The sequence below is a fragment of the Tupaia chinensis genome, unplaced genomic scaffold (assembly GCF_000334495.1).
Source record: "Tupaia chinensis unplaced genomic scaffold, TupChi_1.0 Scaffold000132_1, whole genome shotgun sequence".
Taxonomy (NCBI): Eukaryota; Metazoa; Chordata; class Mammalia; order Scandentia; family Tupaiidae; genus Tupaia; species Tupaia belangeri.
In genome coordinates, this window is record NW_006159601.1 from 3,507,910 (window position 1) to 3,531,800 (window position 23,891).

Below are 23,891 nucleotides of genomic sequence, written 5' to 3' on the forward strand. Positions count from 1 at the left end.
TAGGGAATGGTAACAGGCCGGTTCAGGGAGGGGCATGCAGACAGCTTGGACGAGAGAACTGTCCTTTCACCTGGCAGCTGTCCAGCCCCCAAATAGCTTTTGTGTCCCATCCAAAAATAAGATCACATGAGAGTGAGAGAAATAAATACGCAAGTGCTTGTCCTTGGGCTTTCTGGGGGCACACCAGCCCCGGCTGCACTCACAGGGGTCCAGGCGGGTGGCCTCACCGCTCAGTACAAGGCTCACTCTGCTGCCTTCCTCTCCAGGCTCCCCAAGCCCTGCAGGCCAACCTGGGTGGGTGTGGTGTGTGTTTGCATCTGTTCTTCTCCTGGGGCTCCCCTGAGCGCCACTCACACCAGGAAGGGAGCAGGAGAGAGAGAACAAGTGGATCCAGCAGCCTGGGCTTCAGAGGAATAAGGGCATCGCCTCTTTCTTGAAGGACACTCCCTTCTGAATGGGAACTCCCCTTCTCCTGCAGCGGCCCTGGTAGGTCAGTGTGGACTCTGCAGCAGCTGCCACCACCACTGCCCCAGAAAGAAAGAACCCCAGAGCCCAGGCAAAGAGGTGAGTGTATCCATTTCTGCAAGGGGTTCAGACTGCTAGGTTTTTTTTGCCTGGCTTCACATCTTCCCTGACCGGCGCTTTCCTTTTCTCCTCCCTGATCTGGGTCTGAAGCAGCCTGAATCTCTGTGATAGATGCTTGAGTAAAATATTCCTATACTCCCTTCTTTCATCTAGAGGCCAGTTTGCTCCCAAAAAGGACGGGGTAGGTCTAGTTACTAACCGGGAAGCAGGAAGTGATTCCTACCAAGTGAACTATCTTTGCTGAGATCCAAGAAGACATTTACCAGGAAGTCATTAGCCAAATCCCATTACAGTAGAGTTAATGCTTCATTTTAAAAAGCACTGCATATAATAGGAAGCGTAGGCATGCCAACTGATTCTTAGTTATAGGGTAAAAAGAAGAAGAAAAACTGGTACATGCGGTACCTCCTCTTCTCCCTTCCGCATCTTCTCCTTAGAATTTTTAGAGCCAGGTAATATATACTCAACTTTTTTTTTGAGAAGTTTTTGCTACAGGGCATGTGTGGTTGCCAGAGAGACAGAGAGGGAGAGAGAAAGTGAGAAATCACCTCTGAGGGGGGTTAGCCATGCTACAATCCCGTCTCTTCCATACTCTTGGGATTTCAGGCACGTATGCACACGCATCCAGTGTGAGTTTCAAGTCGCTGGATCCAGGACTCGAACCACCATCGGCCATGTATGAGTTCAGCACCTTAACCACTATGCTCCTTGATGGCCCTCAAAATATACTTAACAGATCCAAGAACTTTCTTTTTTTGAAGAGGTTTTTCTTGCCACAGGGCATGCGCGCTCGCCAGAAAGACAGAGACATAGACAGAAAGCAAGAAATCACTCCCCAGGGGGGATGGCCTCGCTGCAATCCCTTCTCCTCTATTCTCCTCTCGGGATCTTGGGCATGCACACACATGCATCCAGCGTGAGTTTAAGTCACTGGGTCCGGGACTCCAACCATGGTTGACTACATGGGAGTCCAGCAACATAGCCATTACGCTAACTGCTGGTCCCATGATCCAAGAACTTTCTGTGGTAGAGAAGGATAACAAAGGGTTTGGGGAGAATTTGTTTGCAGAAGTAAGAGGTGAAGAGATGCACATTTTGGAGTCTTGGTCTTCTCCTGACATCTCTGCACACCCAAGCACATCACATACACTATTCTATTAAGGAATGTGTATAAATGGCCCCATCACTTGCACATACACATTGTTATCTTGGACACAGATGGCTCCTGGGCTACAGACTGCAAACATCTACACTAATAAGCCAACACATTCTGGTGGGGGCCCAGCCTTGTGATGTAGTAGAGTACTGAACTACAGGGCTGGAAGCCATAGGGTCAGCCACAGTTCTGGATTCTTTTTTTTTTTTTGGAGAGGTTTTTATTATACGGCACAAATGCTCGCCAGACAGACAGAGAGAGACAGAGCGATAGAAAGCAAGAAATCACCCTCCAGGGGGGATGGCCACGCCGCAATCCCTTCTCCTCCATTCTCCTCTTGGGATCTTGGGCATGCATGCACACACGCCCGGTGTGAGCTTTAAGCCACCGGATCCGGGACGTGAACCACAGTTGACTACGTGAGAGTCCAGCAACATAGCCATTACGCTAACTGCTGGTCCCCACAGTTCTGGATTCTGAGTCTACCCGAAAATGCCCCAAGATCCTGGTGAGCTGGAGGGCCAAGAGAAGGGGATTTCAGTGTGAGGAGACTTGTCAAGGTTGCCTCTCTCTTTCTTCCTTATACACGCACATGTGCTCTGTCTCATGAATAAATAAAGATTTTAAAATCCTGTTGGGAATAAGGCAATTGATGAAATACAATCAGGATTCTTTTAGTGACCATACTGAAAGCTAATTTGAAGAGGCTTAGGCAAAAGAGGATTTAAATTTTTTTTTCTCATGTAACAGCAAAAGCCAGCTTTGGTATGGTAGGATCCAGATACCCAGATGGCATTCTGAACATATCTTGTGGCTTGGCGTCTCTTGTGTTTCCAAAAAGACTTGCCTGTTGTGGAGACAAGATGGCCACCAACTGCTCCAGGCTGACCTCCTATTACCATGGTTACCCTACCAGAGCAGGTGCTTCCCTTTCTCAGTCGTTCTAGCTGGAGTCTCTGGTCATATCTCATAGAACCAATGTGAATACAGTGCCCATCCTGCCATGGGGTGTAGTCATCCCCATTTATAAACCATGTGGACTAAAAGCAATGAAGGTTGGTTCCCAAAGATAACCAAGGGGCTCCTTCCAGGAGAAGTGGGGCTAGGTGCAGGACAGCCAAGACGAACAGTGGCCACTCTCTGTTACTCCTTTTGCGCTGGCCTAGATTAAGAATCTAAGCTCTTTCAACATAACACCTTCTCTCTCCTCCCTCCTTCCACTTCACAAAAATGCGTTAGTGGCAGAACTTGTCATAGGAAGGATAGTTATTAGTGGAATGGGTGACTAAAGAACCCCATGACCTGACACTCCTAGAAACCTCTGATAATGGGAAAGACACCAGAAGGCTTGTCTCTGATTAGGCCCCCAGAACACCTGCCATGCCCAGACCTTCCTGGACCTCCAAACTGTCCATGTGCACAGGTGTCTCGCTTCCCTCTCCCACCCTGTTTCCCCATTCTGATGTGAACTTATCTAGCCTTGCACGGTCAGCCTCTGTGCTGCATCCTCTCTGAGACCTTGTCTAGCCCTCCAGACTTTTTGAACCTTAATGGCATGACTGTCAGGATTGCGGTTTACTGTTTACATGTTCTTTAAGAACTCCCTGTATCTTAGTTTCTCTCTCTACTTCAACTTCACATTACTGGAGAAAATTAAGTTTTGTTCCTAGCCTTTTCTATGGTGTCTGATATATAGAGGTGTCCAAGTAAGTGTTTCCAATGAATTGAAAACCAACCTTGCTAAATAGCTTAGAGAGGATTGCTAGATTGCTTGAAGTCCTTAATTCTGACTTTAAAAGTGATATAAGATGGTTAGTATGGTGGTAAAGGTGCTAGCCTCCCACATGTGGTTTGAGTCCCAGACCAAGCAGGTGTGTGTGCATGCATGCCCCAAATCTCAAGAGGAGAATGGAGGAGAAAGGATTGCAGCACGGCCATCCCCTCCGCAGGTGATTTCTCACTTTTCTTCTCTTAGTTTCTGTCTGTCTTTCTCCAATGAGCTCAGATGCTCCAAGACAATAACCTTAAACAAAAGTGATACAATAACTATGGTAAACACTGAGCTCTGGGGACCAGCAGTTAGCGTAATGGCTATGTCGCTGGACTCCCACGTAGTCGATCACAGTTCGAGTTCTGGACCCAGTGGCTTAAACTCACGCCGGGCGTGTGTGCGTGCGTGCCCAAGATCCCGAGAGGAGAATGGAGGAGAAGGGATTGTAGTGTGGCCATCCCCCTGGGGGGTGATTTCTTGCTTTCTGTCTCTCTATCTCTCTCTCTCTATCTGGCGAGCATATGTGCCCTATAGCAAAAACCTCTCCAAAACAACAACAACAACAACAACAACAACAACACAGAGCTCTGAATGTATATGGAGGTCCTAAGGCAACATCTCAGGTAATCCTCAGAACAACTCTACGAGGCAAGTACTGCTATTATCCCTACTTAACAGGTGGGAAAACTGAGCCTCAAAGAATTAAGTCACTTGTCCAAAATCACATAGCTAATTAAGTGGTGATGCTGGGATTAGAACCCAGGTACACTTAGTATCTCCTTTCCTATTCAGTCATTATTTACGTGCTTATCAGTGGAGTTTCCTATTGCCTGATTTTAAAGAACAGGGAGCAGAGATAATTGGTTAGAGAGCACAAAGAAACTCAGATAATTTTAGACCACTCTGCTGCTACCTGGGCTCCCAATGCCTCTTGGTGGTGGTGATGGGGGGTCCTTCATTGATTCTACCCAGAGATGAGGGGTCACATCCCTGCCCCAGAGCAAATAGGAAGCCTGGGAACACAGGAGTGCCTCTGAGGCTCTGTAGAGCAGGTTGTTTTTGAATTAAATGGGGATAGGGTAGTCTTTGGAAAACGTTAGCTAGAGGGTAGGCTTTAGAATCTAAGCTTGCCCCCTCGCCACCAAGCACTAGACATGGCCCTGTCCTTTCTCCTACCCCTGACCAGGGTAACCAAACTGAGGGCCTCCCTCAAAGGGAACCAAATTTTGATGTCAAAGGAAACCAAACTTGAGAAAATGGTGAGTATTTTAAATATCATTTGTGGCCACCAAGATGTGGCCTCTTGGCTGATGTGGTCTTCTGTGTGCTAGAAAATCCTTGGTCCAGGGATGAGCAGATAGCATAATGGTTACATCACTGGACTCCTACATACTCAACTGCAGTTCACGTCCTGAACTTGGCAGCTTAAAACATGCCAAGCACTTGTGCATGAATGCCCAAAATCCCGAGTGGAGAATGGAGGAGAAGGGATTGTGACATGGCCAACCCCACTTGGGGAGGGATTTCTCACTTTCTGTTTCTCTCTGTCTCTCTGGTGAGTGCATGTGCCCTATAGCAAAAATCTCTCTCTATAAAATAAACAAAAAAAGAAAAAAGAAGAAGAAGAAATCCTTGGTCCAAGCACGTTTGTTTTTCTGACACACACTAGCCTATTCATACGGGATAGTGTCTTCAAAAAGGCAAATCCTACTTGATTTTTGTCATCTTGTTTCTCTTCATAATATCCTGTAAGAGGGCCAAAGAGTGAGTAGTCTTACCTTCTATGAATGACACAGGTGAGGCACAGTGAGTATGGGTCTTGTCACCATCTTACAGTGACAAGACCCATACTCTTGTCACCAGCTTACAGTGAGGTTGGGACTGGGCCTGGGGGTGGAAGAGCTCTGAGGACTTTAAGATCCAAGCCTGCTTGTTTCTCCAGGAGGCTATTATAGTAGTGAAAACATATATTTCTTACAGACAATATGAAAAGAAATACTATGTATATCTTTATGCAGGTAAGAAAAATGTATATAAAATATATATATTTGGGTAAGGAAAAATAGATATATTGCATTGTTGGAAAAGTAAAGGTATTTTTCTATGCAACAATGCATCATGGCTTTTCCGACAACCCAATATATTTGGGTAAGAGGGAAAAATACTGCTAGACCTCAGAGAAAGGAAAACATGACAAAAACCTATACCTGAATATTTATAGCAGCATTATTCATAGTAGCCAAACGTGAAAGAACTCAAATTCCTATTAACTGGTGGATGAATAAGTAAAGTGTGATGTAGCCAAACAATGAAATATTATTAAGCAATTAAAAGGAGAGAAATTTTAATTCATACTACACATGGATGAACCTTGAAGACATTATGCTAAAGGAAAAAAGCCTATGTCGTATGATTCCATGGATATGAAATGGCCTGAGAGGAAATTCCATAGAGACAGAAAGGAGATTAGTGGTTGTCTAGGCCTGGCAAGAGGAGGGAATGCATAGTGACTCCTAAAGCGTATGGGGTTTTGTTTAGGGGACAAAATATTCTAAAATTATAATTATGGTGGTGTTGGTTATATAACTTTTGTGAATATACTGAAACCCTCTAACTGTACAGTTTGAGTGAGTGAGCTCTATATAAATTATTATCTCAATTCTTTTTTTTTTTTTTTTTGGAGTTTTTTTGCTATAGGGTGCGTGCGCTCACCAGAAAGACAGAGAGAGACGGAGAGACAGAAGGTGAGAAATCACCCCCCAGTGGCGCTGGCCACGCCTCAATCCCTTCTCCTCCATTCTCCTCTCGGGATCTTGGGCACGCACGCACATGCGCCCGGTGTGAATTTAAGCCACCGGGTCTGGGACTCGAACCGTGGTCAGCTACATGGGAGTCCAGTGACATAGCCATTAAGCTAACTGCTGGTCCCTAAATTATATCTCAACTAAGTTGCTTACAAACCCAAACCACTGCTAGTGAAAGAACCCAGGGGCAGGCCTTTGCTGAAGGATGTGAGTCTCTTCTGATAAGCTTATGTCTTGTTCTAGGGAGCTTGGCTGCAGGCCGCTCACACAATTCCAGTGGAAAGGATACAGATGGAAAAGAGGGGACTAATAGATTTCTTAACCAGGAGGGTCTAAACCAGGAGGGTTTTTCATTTTTTTCCTATACAGATCATTTAAAATTGTATGGAATCAGTCTCACTATTTTCACTTTTAGATTTTTAAATACTGCTTCCAAAAGGGTTCCCTATTCTAAGATTATAAATCTTATTAGCTGATATTTTTCTTTGTTTTTTTTTAAATTTATTTTAATTTGACCAGAGAGAGACAGAGAGAGAGAGAGGAAAAGTTAGAAAGCAAGTCACCAGGTCTGGGACTCGAACTGTGGTTGGTCATGTGTGAGTCCCACACCCTTAACCACCATGCCCTGCTGGCCCCATTAGCTGATATTTTTCTGTAATGCTTTCCTCTAATATTTTCCCCAAGGTTTGTCTTCTTATATTTATCCTGCTGATTTATCAGGAAGTTAACTAATAAACTTGGCATCAGGTTGGGTGTTTTGGTTTGTTTTGCCAAATAGGTAAAGAATTATTAAGCCAGGAGTTCTAAAACTGGGGTTAAAAATGGGCTCGGGGCATATCGTAACTTCCTGAAATTAAATGTAAAAAGTACTTGAGTGCGTGTGTATGTGTGTGTGTGTGTGTATACACATATGTACATGTTTATTTTTCTGGGCAACAGGATTAAAGATCTTGACAATCTCAAGTGGTTTTGTGACTCAGAAAAAAACCGCTTTGCTTTCTACATCTCATAATTTGCCTGGGTCCGGGTAGCCTGGCTATGTACAATCCAAAGCACTCGGGTTGAATCTGAACTGTCAGCACACTTGTTATACCATTGCAGGGGCGGCCTGAGTGATTACTTCTGGGGTGTCACATGTCAAGTGAAAACTGGACCACTTTTTGGTTTCACAGTCTACTGAGGCAGGGAGGAAGTGACTCTCACTGACTCCCCTTGGTCCTATAACGCTTTAGGTTTTAAGTCATCAGCTGACAAATCAATGGAACAGATAAATCATTTTAACTGACAAAATGTGGGGCCTTCCTGCCATAAAGATTTGGAGGAGGCTTACAGTCTCATAAATATAAACTATAAGCTGCCATTACAAATAAAATATTAGGTTGTTGGAAAAGTCACGACGTATTTTTTCTATATGAGAATGTGCCATGACTTTTCTAACAACCCAATAAGCTGCCATCAGAAAGGAGTGCTGACAGCAGATTTGTGCATTCATGTAATAAATACATATGCAACACCCACTGTGTGCTAGGCAATGTCTAGATGGGTAGTTCTCAAAGTTTGGGTTCTGGAGCAGAAGCATCAGCATCAGCTGGAAACTTGTTAGAAACCCGTGTTCTCAGGTCCACCCCACACCTACCTAACCAGAAACTGAGGGAGGGGCCCAGCGAACAGGGTTTCAACAAACCCACCCGGTGATTCAGATGCACAGTCAACTTTGAGAACCACTGGTCTAGGCACCGGGAATAGAGTAGAACGGTAAAAGACACATGAAGTTTCTGACCGTCTCCTGGGGCTTCCCTGCCTGTACATGTGGTAAGAGGAGACAGAAAACAAATAAACATTTTATGAACATGACAGTTTTCAGAGAGTATGTTCTATGGAAAAAAGTAAAAAGCAGGAGGATATAAAGGACAGCGATGAGGGGGTGGTTTAGAAGAATCAGGTCAGGGAGGAGATGACCTGAGCTGAGACCAACATAAGAAAGAATGCAAAGAATGCAGGGCAGAATATAAATGCCGACCTCTCAAGCAGAGGGAACAGCTAGTATGAAGGCCCTGAGGTTGGCCGTATGTGGAACAGTGTAACTGGAGCACAGTGAGTGAGGAGGCATGCGTAGCAGTGACCTTTGATAGTCAGTGGTGGTAGTGAGCTTAGCGTTGGTTCTTGATGCTAGGGAAGGCACTAGACAGTTCTGAGCAAATGGGGCCTGGTTTACTTATACCAGGATCTCCCTGGAATGAACTGTAGAGCAAGGGTAGCAGCAGGGAGGCTAGTTGGGAAGATATTGAGATAATCCAGGCAAGAAATACTGATGACTGAGTAGACTAGGCCAATGTGTAAAGATTGGTTATTAAGTGAAAAGCAAACAACAATGCAGGATGTGGTGCAGAATTGATTGTCTTCAAAGCACACACACACGGAAGTATGAAGGCATTTTTTTCCCCTGAAAGAATCCACACACATCCATACACACAAATAATAACAGTGGTTATCTTTTATTTTATTTATTTATTTATTTGGAGAGGTTTTTGCTATAGGGTGCATGCGCTCACCAGACAGACAGAGAGAGACAGAGAGACAGAAAGCGAGAAATCACCCCCAGGGGGGATGGCCACGCCGCAATCCCTTCTCCTCCATTCTCCTCTTGGGATCTTGGGCACGCACGCACATGCGCCCACTGCGAGTTTAAGCCACCGGGTCCGGGACTCGAACAGCGTTAAGCCACATGGGAGTCCAGCAACATAGCCATTATGCTAACTGCTGGTCCCAGTGGTTATCTTTTTTAAAAATAATTATTTATTTGTTTTTATTTATCATTATTATTATTTTTTAAAAATTTGCTACAGGGCATGAGCACTCACCAAAGAAAGAGACAGAGAGAGAAAGTGAGAAATGAAACTGCTGTCAGTTCCATGACTTGAACCACTGTCAACCATGTGGTAGCCCAGCACCTTAACCACTATGCTACCTACCTGCTGGCCCCAATAGTAGTTATTTTTTGAGAGGAGGATTATTAGTGAGGGTCATTTTATATCTTTCTGTACATTGTGCAGAATCATGTGCTTGAAGTATCCTTTTATTTGAAGATAAAATGTTTTAAAATACAACTTTCTAAATTGTGATGGAGGTGCATCAACAACCCTTGGAATGGGGGAGTATGTTTGCAAACTATGCTTTAGATAAGGGACTGATAATTAGGATATATAGGGAACTCAAACAACTTACCTAAAAAAAAATATGATCAACAAAATTAAAAAGTGGGTAAATGAGCTAAACAGAAAACTCTCTAAAGAAGACATATGAATGGCCAAAAAGCATATGAAAAAATGCTCAGCATCTCTTATAAGGGAGATACAAATCAAACCTACAATGAGATACTACCTAACCCCAGTCACAATAGCTAAGATTTAAAAAAAAAGAATGGTGGCACATATACACTATGGAATACCTCCCCAGCCATAAAAAACAAGACTCTGGCATTTGATAGAAAGGGGACGAATATGGAAGATTTACTGCTGAGTGAAGCAAGTCAGGCTATGAAGGAAAAACATTGTATGTTTCCACTTAATATATACCGACTATCCACACTCTGTGGTGAAAACTGAAAGATTAGAGGATACAGAAGCATGGAAAATGGCTATGGATACTGGAGACAGTGTTAGAAGAGGATGGGAGATGTGGGAGACTGAGAGGAAAGGAATCAAGGAGTAAAATAGAGATGCAAGACTTTTAAGGGAAACAGAAGTGGAGGATTGTCTGTTGATAACATGTGTCATATCTTCAACTGGAATGGTGTGAAGTGTATTCATGTTGGGTAATTCATCTTACAAGCTTTAGTGATGTACAGTGATTGAATGTATAACATAAATTAATATAATAAAAAGAAAAAATGGTGGCTATTACCATCATTATGTGTAATTTTTAAAGTACTGAAATGATTATTTGATATACTTTAGTTATGTAGTTTTCATTTAACAGACTAACATATTTTACAGAATCTTAATAAATTTGATAATGTGGTAGAGGCAGAAAGAAAATAAGAATGATAAGTGCTGGTGAGGCTGTGGCAAAAGAGAAATCTCCTACACTGTTGGTGGGAATGTAAATTAGTACAAGCCAACATGGAGAACAATATGGAGGTTCCTTGAAGACTCACAAATAGAACTACTATATGATCCAGCAATTCCACTCCTGGGTATCTACCCAAAGGAAAGGAAAATGCTCAATTGGAAAAGTATTTGCACAACTATATTTATTACAACACTATTCACAATTGCTAAGATATGGAACCAACCCAAATGTCCACAAACAGATGAAGGGATCTAAAATGTGTGGAACATATACACTACAGAATACTACTCAGCCATAAAAAACAAACCCAGCATTTGATAGAAAGTAGACAAATGTGGAAGATTTACTGCCAAGTGAAGCAAGCCAGAAAATGAAAGAGAGGCATTGTATGTCCCCATTCAATATATACTGAATGTCTGTACTCTATGGCAGAAACTGAAATATTGGACAACATAAAGGCATGGAGAGCAACTGTGGACACCAGATACAGTGTTAAGGGGGATGGGAAATGGCCAAGGATGAGAGGATAGGAACTAAGGGGAAAAAAGAAAGAAGTAAAACAGTTAAGAAACACAAAATGGAAAACTATCTGTTGAAGATAATAGGTATGGTAATATCTTTGACTGGCCAATATTCACTGAATTCTGGGTAGGAAAAAACATTTTATATATAATGATATATAGTGAATGAATATAAAATTTTTAAAAAATTGTGATGGAGGAAAAGATAGACTAAGGAATAGGTGATCAACATCAGAAGAGAGGAAGCCCACCTCTCATGGGCATGACTTCCCAATCTCTCTTCCCTAAAGTGACTGGAGAGCCAGGCTAACAAAGCAGAGGCGAGCTCCTAAGTCTGTAGTACAGAGGGATCAGGGTGAGGCACCTCCTCCTGAACAGCTGTGGACCTGTTTCTGTCCTGTAGCCTGGTGATATCCATGGCTGTGGGGTCTCCTAGGGCAAGTAACACACCTTCCCATGAGCACCAGCTGCATATTCCAGTGCCCTCTGTCATGGTGACACTGAGTCGCCATGGGGCCAGGATGCCCTTCACTGAACTGTCGGATCAGGCATAAACAGGAGGAAGGCTTTGCTGGGGGTGGGAATGGCATTCAGCATCCGATTTCTCCTGTCAGCTGATTAGGATTTGTTGTGCCTGAACAAGGTCAAATGAGATTAGAAAGAAAATGCAGTGCATCTGGTGTGTGTTTCATATCACTGTGTCATTTATACAAACAGGATGAATGAAGGGAAACTTCAGAGCAAATATTGAATGTCATTCTCAAGATTCAAGGACAAGAGGCCAGGGCTTCTATGATGCCTGGGGAGACTGAAAATATATTCAATGGAGCATTTTGAGTCCTGCTGATTCTGTCATGCTCTGTGGCTCCCTTCATGCCAGGACAGTTATAAAAGATAGTTTCATGCCTGATTTTCAGAGGCACTGAGCACAGAATAAGTAACACTGTGGAAATGCCACATCCTACCTCATCGCCCTTTTAAAGCTCTTAGAAGTTTGGAGGCACTTTCTTTAACAGCAGCTGCCTAAGTACTCCATTAGGAGTCCATCTCTATGAAAGAAAACTCTCTAGCACCAGCCACAACATTTTAGATGTGAAACCCTCTGGGCAGGTCAATATCTCTGTGGATAAACCTACAAGAACTTTCCTTGGTCCTCCAAATCTGTCTTCCTTTCTCAGCCCACTCCTCTGCAGTACTAGAATGGCTATCATATAAAGTTTCATCAAAGCAGAAATGGCATTTAAAGAGCTTTGAGGGAAGACAAGATTGCTGTATAGATCTAGCATATTGTGAATACTGAATAAGCAGGCTTGACCACCACTGACTCTTCCCTGGCCCAGAGCTGGAGGGCTATTCTGAGACCAGACTTTTCGACTAGGTAATTGTGAAGTCCCTTCCTACTCTAGAAAGGGTAAGGCCATAAAACATTCACATGATCATATTGCAGGACTCAAAACATCTCAATATAAATTATTTAACTTTCTTCCTCTTTAAAAAATTGCCGGGGAGGGGCAGCAGGTGGCACAGTGGTTAAGGTGCTGGACTCCCACAAGGTCGACCGTGGTTTAAGTCTCACACCTGGAGGCTTGAGACTCACACTGGTTGCATGTGCTCCCAAAATCCTGAGAGAAGAATGGAGGAGAAGGGATTGTGGCATGGCCATCCCTCGAAGGGGTTGATTTCTTGCTTTCTGTCTTTTGCTGTCTCTCCGGTGAGTGCACACACCCTATAGCAAAAATCTCTCTCTAAAAAAAAAAAAAGAAAGAAAAAAAGCCAGAGGGAGACCAGAAGGTGGTGTCATGGTTATGGCGCTGAACTCCAACATGGCTGACCAAAGTTTGACTTCCAGACCTAGTGGTTTGAAAAATCACACCAGGCACATGTGCATACATGCCCAGAATCCCAGGAGAATGGAGTAGAAGGGATTGCAGCATGGCCATCCTCACTGGGGAGTGATTTCTTATTTTTCCTTTTACTGTCTGTCTCTGTTTCTCTCTGGCGAGCATATGCACCCTATGGCAAAAATCTTTATTTATAAATAAATAAACAAATAAATAAATTGTCATAGGGTGTATGCGCATGCCAGAGAGAGAGAAAGAGCAACCCCAGCAGTGTGTGGTTGTGCCACAACCCTGTCTTCTCCATTTCTCCATCCGACTGGGATCTGGGATGCACACTCATGTGCCCTGCAAACTTTTCTATACCCCACTGGGGCCGAGATTTGAACCGCAATTGGTTATGTGGGATCTGGCTCCTTCAACCACTAGGCTACAGGGGCAGCTTTCAGTGTAAATTGTTTGAAAGTAAAATCTAGAGGGCCAGGCAAGTGGCATGGTGGGTGAGGTGACTGGATCCTACGTGGCCAGCTGCACAGTTCAAGTCCTGGACCCGGCAGCTTGATCAGGATATGCCTGGCATGTGTACGCTTGCCCAGAGTTCCGAGAGGAGAATGGAGGAAAGGGTATTGCAGCATGGTCATGGAGTGCTTTCTCTCTCTTTTTCTCTCCCCACCCCTGTCAATGAGTGCACATGCCCTACAGCAAAATTTTTAAAAGAAAAAGATAAATCTAGATACTTGATGTGGAAGTTGAAACAAATGTAGACATGGAGGGATAAATGACACACTCTGCGATGCTGGACCCATGTCAGAGGGTCCCAGGTTCACATCACCTGGTCTCCTTACACACGCGGATGTGTGTGCATGTGTCCATGATCCTGGCTGGCTCAGAGTAGAAGCTGACTGCAGGTGAGGACGCCCTTAGGGATGCCTACCTCCTTCTCTCTGTCTCTCATGGAAAATTCAATAAACTTTAAAAATGAAATTTAAGACATTTTCAACATGGGGGAGGGATTAGATTACAGTAAATATCTTGAGGAATTGAGGATTCAGACTTTCCCAGAATATGGATAGTAACATTGACACCCAATATGTCATAGAGAAGTTAGCATATTTCATTATCTAAGGGTTATATCTGCCTAAGGACTGTATGTGTATGTAAAACAGTGTTTCACAACTGGATATAACAGAGAAGTAAAATAATGACTTCCACTTTTTTGGGTTGTCGGAAAAGTCAGGATACGTTTTTCATAGAAAAAAATATGCCATGACTTTCCCGATAAGCTCTATACATCCTCAGTGTTCACAGTGCTCGCACACTTAGACATATTTGTCATGATAATCCTGTGATGATGTTAATAGAAAAGTGTTCTTAATTACTTTAGGAGGAGGGAATCCGAAGCCCCTTACCTAACAACAAATTGTGGGCAGGTTTAAGGATATCAACTCGAAGTAGGCAGAATTAGCTTTAGTCACAGGGAGGATAAAGCATTCAACCCAAGTGAGACTCTGAGTCTGCATCTCTGTTTTCAAGATTTTTAGAATATTTTCTAACTTTCTAATCTGGCATCCTATGTAGTTAAAAAGAGTTCATCTGCATGCTACATATAGCATAATAATTCTCTAGTCTTTAGAAGGCAGTTGTCTAAAATATTTGTGTCTCGTCATGATTCAGAAGGCCCTCTGGAGTTTTGCAGATAGGAAAATTAGTATGTTTCAGAGTAAATTATCAGTCTCCTTAGAAAGCCTAGAAGTGGTAGTCCATGAGGGTTCCGGCTAACAGAGCTGGAGAAATCACCTTTTCCTGTACCTTCAGGTCCTTTCTGGGAGAGCTGCTGCTCATTTGTTATCAGTGATGTTTGAACCTTCAGGTCCCTGTCGCTGGAGATGAGCCTTTCCAAGGCCTTTCCCCTCAGGAGGCACATGAATAACTCCCTTGGGTACCCTATGAGGAGGGCAGAGAACCAGCTTCCAATCCCATCTCCCTATCCTGAGCACTACCCAGAGGAAAGACAGGAGAACATACATACCTCCGACTTGACAGGCCAATCTGCCCTATTCTCTCTGAATCATCAGGTGGGCAGGCTGCGTATGTGTGCATGCAAACACATACACACACTCACTCATGCCTCCCAGGCTCAAGTGTGTGCATAAGTTATAGGAAATTATTAATCATGTTTCCAGTTGGTCTCTTCGAGGACCCCTCTTGATCAATATCTTTTCAGTCCTTCTTAATTCCCCATCTTCTAGCCAAAGTTACTTGTAATGACAGCTTCCTCACCCCATCCTAGCCAGAGGTAGAAAAACAATGTCCATGGACAACTGAAGAAATCCCACACCCCTGGAGCCGGGCTCACCTGAAAATTCACCTCGTCCAACAGGGAAGGCTTGAGCAGTGTGAGGAATGACAGAAATATGCTTTCTGCAGCTCCTCCCCAGTCTACCTTGGATGGCCACTGCTTTGACTGGCTTTGCAAATGCCCTTCACAGGGCTTGGCTCTCAGAATGACACAGACAGACAGACACACTCTGCCACACACAGACACCTACACCCTGTGCAGGGATGCCAGATGACAGGAAAGAAAAGGACTCCCTTTCATCCAGCAGCCTTCTGATTCCAGAGGAGCATCTATGAGCCACAACCTGCTGTTTCCCTGGAGACGCAGGCCACAAAATAAACAGGATTCTGCTCAGACGGGCCAGTAGTCCATTCAACTGAGGCATTCGCCCCAAGACAAACCATGTTAAAATAACACCCAGGGTAGATGCTGCCACTGTCTGCTGTCTCTGCCTCCTTCCCTGCTGGCCAGTGGCTCTGCATTTCCAGGCCTGCTGTTGGCTGCCCAGAGTTGGGGGCACCTAAAGCTCAGTGTACGACCCTGTGGATGGGGTGGGTGTGAGTAGCTGCCTGAAGGCCGATCCCCTCTGTTGATAAACAAGGCCAGGAGAGACCTGGAGGCTGACATTCCCAGCTCCCTCAGCCTGCCCCCCTGCCTCCCACTCGGCCCTCAGGGACTGGTAGCCGGCTCTGTGGCATGGTGTCTGGAGGCGGGCCAGCAACCTGATGTGCATGTCACGGCCCGTCCCTCTCCCAACACAGAGCTGCAGGAACCCAGAGGTTCAGAGAGCCGGCTTGGGCTGCCGGGGAAGCAGCCGCAGTACAGTGACAGTGACAAACAGAGCAGACGCCGCCAAGTGGATTCTACTCCCCTGGGACAGCACCACGCGAGTGTGAAGAGAGGTCCAACCCTCAGCCTGCAAGTTATCCAGGTAAGAATGGGGGTATCTGTGCTGGGAACAGGCAGCAGGTTACGCCCGGATCTGAGTGAGCATGTGTGTCTAGGTGCAGGCATAAAGCTCCTTGGAGAGAAAAAGGAAGGGAGGCAGTGAAGGCAGAGAAATATTTTCAGCATCGAGCCCTGGAACCAGCACACCTGCAAGTGAAGAAGCCCACCCCTGGCTGGGTTTAAGCCGCGGTGCAGGCTGCTCTGGGGGAAAGGCTGGCTGAAGGCACAGACATGTAAAAATAGCGCTTACTGATCAGAGACTGCGAAAAGGATAAAGCATCGTGCTGCCCATTATCTTCATTCCCCTAGTGCCACCGACAGGGCGGGGGTGGGGCTGAACTCATTCCCTAAAGCGCTGCCTGCGGCCCTTGCGGTTGTGCAGAAGCCCAGCTGCAGCCATGGTGAGTCTGGCTTGCATTATCTTGCTGTGTCACACTCACCCTCTTGGGTAGCCTGGGAATCCGGCTGCCTCAGAAAAGTGGCCCACAGGGTGGCAGCGTAGAACATAAACTGAAGCTGACGTGCAGGATTACCTAAGGGTGTCCGCTCAAGGTTTCCACGGGATGGCGTTCTGATGGCAGCCCTGATCACCTGGAGTACTTCTTACCTCACCCCCCCCCTCTCAGTACCCCTCTGACAGGCACCGGCAGAGAAGGAGCCGGAAGGGCTAACCACTGGGCACATTCCCTGGCACCTACGCTGTCCACACCCACGTCGCTGTTAGGTGCCAGAACTATGCCAGGCTCCTAGAGAGGAGCACTTGAGAAATCCAGACCTCCAGTGGCTGGGGGGGAATTTCGGGCATTTAATCTACTCCCTATTTTCCAGAGACCTTATCTTCCACTCTCAGGCCCGAGAGTTCAGCAGAATTCAAACATTCCATGCTTTGTCCAGCAGTTTTACATCCACCTCCAGTGTTCCTCCTTCCTTTGCTTGGGTGACCAGCACTTTCCCTTTCCTTCTCTACGGGATGCGATTGTGTGTGACGCAGCTCCCCTGGCTGAGTGGGAAGACACAGCCAGAGGGCAAGCAGGGCTGCCCCCTGATGGCTTTACCCAAGGATGAGCTGCCCGACAGTGAGCAGGGGTGGAAAAGAAATGGGCTTTGCTTTGGGAAGTGGTGTCTAGCGAAGGGCTGGCCAGCTGTTGACCAGGGCTGTTTGTGTGTGGAGACTCTGATTCACAGTTCCAAATTCCCTTTGGCTTTGTTTTCTTTGGGTTGATCCTTGAGGGCATCCCAGGAAAGTCCCCTCTCCTGAGATGGTCTCCCTGAAAGCAAGATCACTAATTTGTTGCTGAGGGCAGCTGGCAAGCGCAGGAAGACTTCCTTCTGCTGCTCCTCCATTTTTAACATGAATAAATAGATTTGCAAGTGAAGTACTTAATCAAAGCTACGCTAGCATACAAAGTTGAGAGCGAAGACAGGGGCTGGCAGGTGGCATAATGGTTAAGGCACTGAACTCTGACCAAGGTTCGAGTCCCGGACCCAGCGGCTTTAAACTCACACGGGATGCATGCGTATGGGCATTCAAAATCTCCAGAGGCTAATGAAGGAGAGAGGATTGTGGTGTGGCCATCCCCCTGGGGGGTGATTTCTTCCTTTTTGTCTCTTTGTCTCTCTGTGTCTCTTTGGCAAGCACACATGCCCTTATAGTGAAAATACAAAATCTCTATTTAAAAAAATAAAACGATAGAGAGAGACAGACAGTGAGTTTTTTGAAATCTCTCTCAGACCTGGCATTTCTATATGGCTTGGCTGGTTCCAAAAACAATTTAAGAAAACGGTATCTGGTTAAGCAGCTTGACTTTGTAACGTGACACTTGCCTGTAGGTGAGTCCCATCAGCCATTGTTAACACAGACTCCAGGTTGCATGGTGATGTTATTTCAGTAGAGATGGTGGACAGACACCCATATCCTCCATCTACACTGAGCAAAGGGATGTCTGATCCCAGGGGAGAGATCATGGCCAATCATTTTGCTGACATGCCGTCTGTGGACCCTGAATAAGCCATGAAAGATCATGGAGCTGCCGGCCCTGCTGCAGGAGCTGCCAGGAGCCAGGATGTGCAGAGCTGGAAGGCACACCCACTTCCACCTCATTAAATAGGCATTGCTTGGCTAATGCAGTGCCCCTGATTTAGGCTGCTGGGAAAATCATCTGAGGTCATTTGTGCCACAGACATACCCTGCTTTATGTAACCCTAACATCTACACGTGACACACAAAGTATGGGAGAATGAGTAGTTTTCCTTAAGAAAGGATTCACTAATCAACAAGTGCTTCTTGAGTACTGACTAGGTGTCCTGTCTCAAGATGTGACTGGATCCTGCCCAATCAAACACAGAGAAGGCAGGGGACCTACTGGGTGGGAAAGAAACAGACAATGGGCCTACATTGACAGGATGTCTAAGTCAGCTGAAATGTAAGTGAACAAGTTCAACATATGGGAAAAAGAACAAGCATCTGGGCCAGTGGCCTCCAGGGAAAGAAAGAAGGAGGGAGGGGATAGTAATTATTCTATTGATAATTCCCAAATCACACCCTTAAGAGGGCAGCAAGGCCCAGCTATGGTAGGATGCACTGCTAAGATGCTGTGTTCCAGGCTGGGACCACACAGGAGGCTTTGGTTCAATTCCTGGTCCAACATAAAAGCCTGGTATGGTGGCCTGCACCTGTAATCCCAGCGACCTGGAAGGCTGAGGCAGGAAGATTGTGAGCTTGAGGCTGGCCTGGGCAACACAGAAAATGGGCCAAGTGAAAAGGCATGCACCTGTAGTCCCAGTTAGGAAATTGGGAGTCAGCAAAACATACTGGCTGGGCCTGGGGTTGGCAGTACAAGCAGGAGGGTGCCACTGCTCAATGGTGGGAGCCACACGGGAGGCCCAAGTTTGATTTGGGGTCAACCTAAACAGCCCGGGTGTGGCTGCATTTGCCTATAATCCTAGAAGCTGAGTGCTGTGGCTTCTCATTATAATTCAGGCTGACTGGGAGTCTGGGGGAAGAGAATCATGACATGGCTATGCATCACTGTCAAAAATAACTCTGGGACCAGCATTTAGCGTAATGGCTATGTTGCTGAACTCCCACGCAGTCAACCACGGTTCGCGTCCTGGACCCGCTGGCTTAAAGCTCACACCGGGCGCATGTGCATGCGTGCCCAAGATCCCGAGAGGAGAATGGAGGAGAAGGAATTGCAGCATGGCCATCCCCCCTGGGGGGTGATTTCTCGCTTTCTGCCTCTGTCTCTCTCTGTCTGTCTGGTGAGCGCACGCACCCTATAGTGAAAACCTCTCAAACAAAACAAAACAAAAACAAAAAAAGCAAAAGCAAAAGCAAAACTCTCAATTCTCTCTCCTTCTTCTCCCTCCTGTGTTCTCTCTCTCTCATAAAAACAAAAACACAGAACTTCGTGGCTAAGTGCATAGATTCTGCAGCTGGGCTGCTTGGGGGTTGAATTCTGGCTCTGCCACTGAGTCCTGTACCTTGTGCTTGATTTCCTCACCTGTAAAGTGGGATAATGAAGTACCCATCTTGTCCTTGGAAAGACCAACTGAGGAACACCCTTAGTAGAGTGCCTGGCATATGGTGAGTGCTGCGGGAATATTTGCCATTATTATTGTCGAGTTGTGAAAAGGCTGCCCACAAGTTCGTTTATTCCAAAGTCCAAAGTGACACTCCATGAGTGGCCATTCGTGCCACCTTTTGGGCAGCATGGGGTCACCTTTGCTTTGGCGTGGAGCTTTGCAATCAGACAAAGAAGAGGTTATGCACTGGTTGGCAGCATTTCTGGAGCCCTTGCTGTGCAGGCACTGGCTTGACTTTAAGTGGATCGTTCTGCTTCCACCCTGTGAGGTAGGGTCTGTTACAGATAAAGGAATCGGGGCTCAATGAGGTAAAGCCAAGGAATGCCAGGGTGAGAACAGAGGTAAGGAGTGTGCCTACTTTGTGCCAGGGCTGTGTCAATGTGTGGGTTTCTGATGGACAAGACCTATCTCTGTGCCTCCAGGACCAGTGGTCTGGTCCAGGAGTTTCAACCTTTAATGTACATAAGAATCACAGGGAAGTCTGTTGAAAAAGTCAAGTTTCTGAGTCCTAACCACAGAAACTATGATTCAGGGAGATCATGAGGGACCTACGATTCTGCATTTCTTGGGTGGGGCTCAGACACTTCTGATGCTTTGGGTCCATAGACCACAACGGATACAGCTCTGGTCTGGCCATTGCTGTTTCCCTTTTCTCTATTATGATTCAGGGGGACACAGAGCTGCATGATCTAAATCAGTGGCAATTGGCCTCTTTGTCATCACCTGCTTCCTGAATTACCATTTTACTTCATTAGAGTACTTCCTATCATCCTCACCATAACGACATACTTGCTGCCTATTGGGTTGTCATGTGCTGGGCATGGTGCAATGCCTTCCACTTACGCTATCCTCTCGCTAAGTCTTCCTAACAATCCCGTAAGTTCAAAATGATTATCATTCACATTTTCCAAGTGAAGAGAAAGACCCCACTGCTAGTGAGTGACTGACCTAGGTTATAAACTCAGGACTAGCAGATCACCACCCCGGACACATATCCGTAGGCAGTTCTGTGACAGTAGTTTCAGCTTCTGCCAGTTTGAACCTCTTGCCTCACTCTTGGGTGGGGTAACCCAGGTTTTTCCTGTTCATATTTCTATGTGGTCCACCCCCATTCCCAGACTCCCGTGTAAGTTCTTCAGAAGGTAGTGTCCCTTTGCTTCCTTATTTTTATCTCATTCAATGAGTCAAATAGGGTTCGGGCAATGGGAATGTGGAGTAGGTGTTATGAGTTGAGTTGTGTCTACACCCAAATTCATATGTTGAAATTCACCCCTAACTTCCAGTACATAACAGTGTGACCTTATATAGAAATTGGGTCTTTATAGGGATAATCAAGTTAAAATGAGGTCACTGAGGTGGGACTTTAATACAATATGACTGGTGTCCTTATAAAAAGGGTAAACTTGGGCACAGAGACAAGCACAGAAGGAAGACGACATAGTTGTAGGAAGAAGATGGCCATCTGCAAGCCAAAGGGAGAGATCGAGAATAGATCCTTCCCTACAGCCCTTTGAAGGGACTGATGCTGCTCACACCTTGCTTTACACTTCTAGACATTTCTGTGGTTTCAGCCATCCAGCCTGTGGTCCACACTGTGGCAGCCCTAGCAAACCACCAGAGAAGGAACCCAGATTCCCAGGTTTTCCTCTAGGCCCAGACTTTGGGATGATCTAGTTGAAGGCCAGCTCATGACGCCAAATCTTGCCAAAGTTTTTGAACTCTGAGTTCCTTTCTGTTGGATTAAACTGTGCTCTTGAGACTACAAGTAGGCCTTAGGCTCAGAAAGAAAGAAGGGATGAATAGGAACAGTGAAGCAGGAAGGGAAAGTAAAAAAAAAAAAAAAAAAAAAAAAAAGAGAAAGGAGACGGGAGAGCACGTGCGGAGGCCCAGACTTTGGGATGATCTAGTTGAAGGCCAGCTCATGACGCCAAATCTTGCCAAAGTTTTTGAACTCTGAGTTCCTTTCTGTTGGATTAAACTGTGCTCTTGAGACTACAAGTAGGCCTTAGGCTCAGAAAGAAAGAAGGGATGAATAGGAACAGTGAAGCAGGAAGGGAAAGTAAAAAAAAAAAAAAAAAAAAAAAGGAGAAAGGAGACAGGAAGAGAATGAGGACAGGGAGCAGGGACTGGAATGAAAGACACAGAGGGCCTCTAATGACAACTTTGGGTTCTTTCAGTTCATTAAAGGGGCACTTCCTGTGTGCCAGGGAGCATGCGAAACACTGGACCACCACAAAGCTGGGCTGACAGTCCCCATCCTCATGGAATTTAGAGGCTAGATGGGAGCACAGACATTGGTCAAAGCATGGCTCTCCTGAGTGGTCCTTTGAAGTTATACGGCAGAAATCCTAGTCATGGCGTCTGAGAACACAGCCATGAGAAGGTGGTGCTGGGTTGGGAGCTGAAGGACTGGCAGGTATTGACTGATGAGGCTGAGTGTTTCAGATGGGGAAAGAGCCTGAGCAGAGGTCGCATGGTGTGAAGAAGTGTGGCATCTCCAAGAAGCAAGAAGAAGGCCTGTGTGCCTGTAGTGCAGGGAAGACAGGGCAAGTTGAACCCCAGGACCAGGAGGGGTAGGACGCACAGTGGTATTGAGGATTTAGGGCCTTTGGCTGTGAGCCATTGGAAGCCAGAGGAAGAAAGTTAGGACAAACTCCCATTTCATAAACAGAAGGTTGGGCTAGAGAGATGGATGGCATGAGTGAGCAGTGGGTCAATCCTGAAGCAACGTCAGGCTTCTCAAACTCAGACCCAGGCTGGCTGTTTGGCCATGAGGGAATGAAGTTCCAGGACATTTTCCAAATATGCACTGGCCATTGTCCTTCCCCAACAGACTGTTCTTGAGGTCTGTAATGGCCCCATTGGGAAGGGTCTAATTAGGGACAGTTCTCCCTTCAGTAAGGCTCATTAGTGAGTCTGGCAGCCAGACCAGGCTCATACTGCAGTTGACCGGGCAGCCCCTTCTCTGGCATCATTTGAAGGACACAGAAAGTCTTTCCTTTGCCTGCTCTGCCTGAAGTTTAGGAGTGGGCATGCTTTCAGGAGGCTAATTATGCAGTGGATGATGTGGGAATGTCTAGAAGAGAAGGAAGAACTGGAAGCCCAGGGGAACTCCCTGGCAGGCATGAGGGGAGAAAGTGGGCATGGATGGGTTTGAACAGGTGCAGAGGGTGCTGAAAGCAGGAGTGCCAAGGACCTCAAGAGGGCCCAGAGCCAATTTCACCTTTTCATGATTTCATGGAAGAAGTAGCAAGATGGGCCTGGGGCCTGTAGGAAATCCACCGGAGTGTGTAGCCCTTCCATGGGTCTGAATGCCTGGACTATCAGACACACACGCCACTGCTATCACCGACGCCAGCTGTAATTGGCTTAATCCATATGTAAAGAAAAGTGCTAATGGGCCACCCCATGGCCTGACAGTTAAGGTGGCTGGACCCACATGCCTGACCATGCAGGATAAGTCCTCGACCCAATGGCTTGAGAAACATGCCAGGCGCATGTGTGTGTGTGTGCTTAAAATTCCAAAAGAACGAGAGATGGAGGAGAAGGGATTGTGGCATGGCCATTTTCCATAGGGTTAGGAGGAGGAGCTCTCTCTCTCTCTCTCAAGCACATGTGCCCTCAGTGAAATTAATAAAAAGTCCTAATGAACACCATGCCATTGCCACATGCTCAGCATGCCGCAAATATAATTGCCTTTCTTTTCACTTGAGCAAAGGGACTGGATTTGGCTAAGAAAGGATGAGTTCTCAGAGCACACTTTAGAGAAGAGAGGTGGCTTTCAGGAAGGTGAGAGAACAGCCAGGAGGCCCATTAGGGAGCAAGATCTACCATCTCCTACTCATCTCACCTACCCTGGCTCCCTGGTTGCCTTTCTGTTCTACTGTTTCATGCCCTCCCCTGCCTTGCAGGTATTGCAATGCTGTTCCATTGCCCGGAATGCTTTCTCTCCAGCTCTTCACACTGCAGGCCTCGTTTCATCTTTCAGGCCTACCTCTCTTGTCAACTCTTCAAAGAGGCTTTCCTATTGCTCCCTATCTTACCTCTCTCTCTAGCCAGTCACTTACAAATTTGCTATTGCTGCTGCTTCTTATCGAAAGCAGCCTGAGGAGATCTTTGAAAATAGTTCGAGGGACCGGCAGATGGTGCAATGGTTTTATCACTAGACCCCCCCCCCGCCCCCCACGTACTCGACCATGGTTTGAGTCCCAAATCTGGTGGCTTAAAACTCACACCAGGTGTGTGTGTGTGTGTGTGTGTGTGTGTGTGTGTGT

The 23,891-nt window shown here is 46.0% G+C and overlaps 1 protein-coding gene and 1 long non-coding RNA gene across 3 annotated transcripts in view; one reads left to right on the plus strand and one right to left on the minus strand.

Annotated features, from left to right (window-relative positions):
• LOC106734517 (uncharacterized) overlaps window positions 1-23,891 on the minus strand; it is a 390,280-nt gene that overhangs the window by 15,488 nt on the left and 350,901 nt on the right. The gene's annotated exons all lie outside the window — the stretch shown is intronic.
• The window catches only part of FGF1 (fibroblast growth factor 1), a 122,597-nt gene continuing 98,891 nt past the window's right edge, over window positions 186-23,891 (plus strand). Inside the window, exons 1-2 of the mRNA XM_006144786.3 lie at window positions 186-564; window positions 15,846-16,015. The gene's annotated coding sequence lies outside the window, so the exon portion shown is untranslated. The remainder of the gene's footprint in view (window positions 565-15,845; window positions 16,016-23,891) is intronic.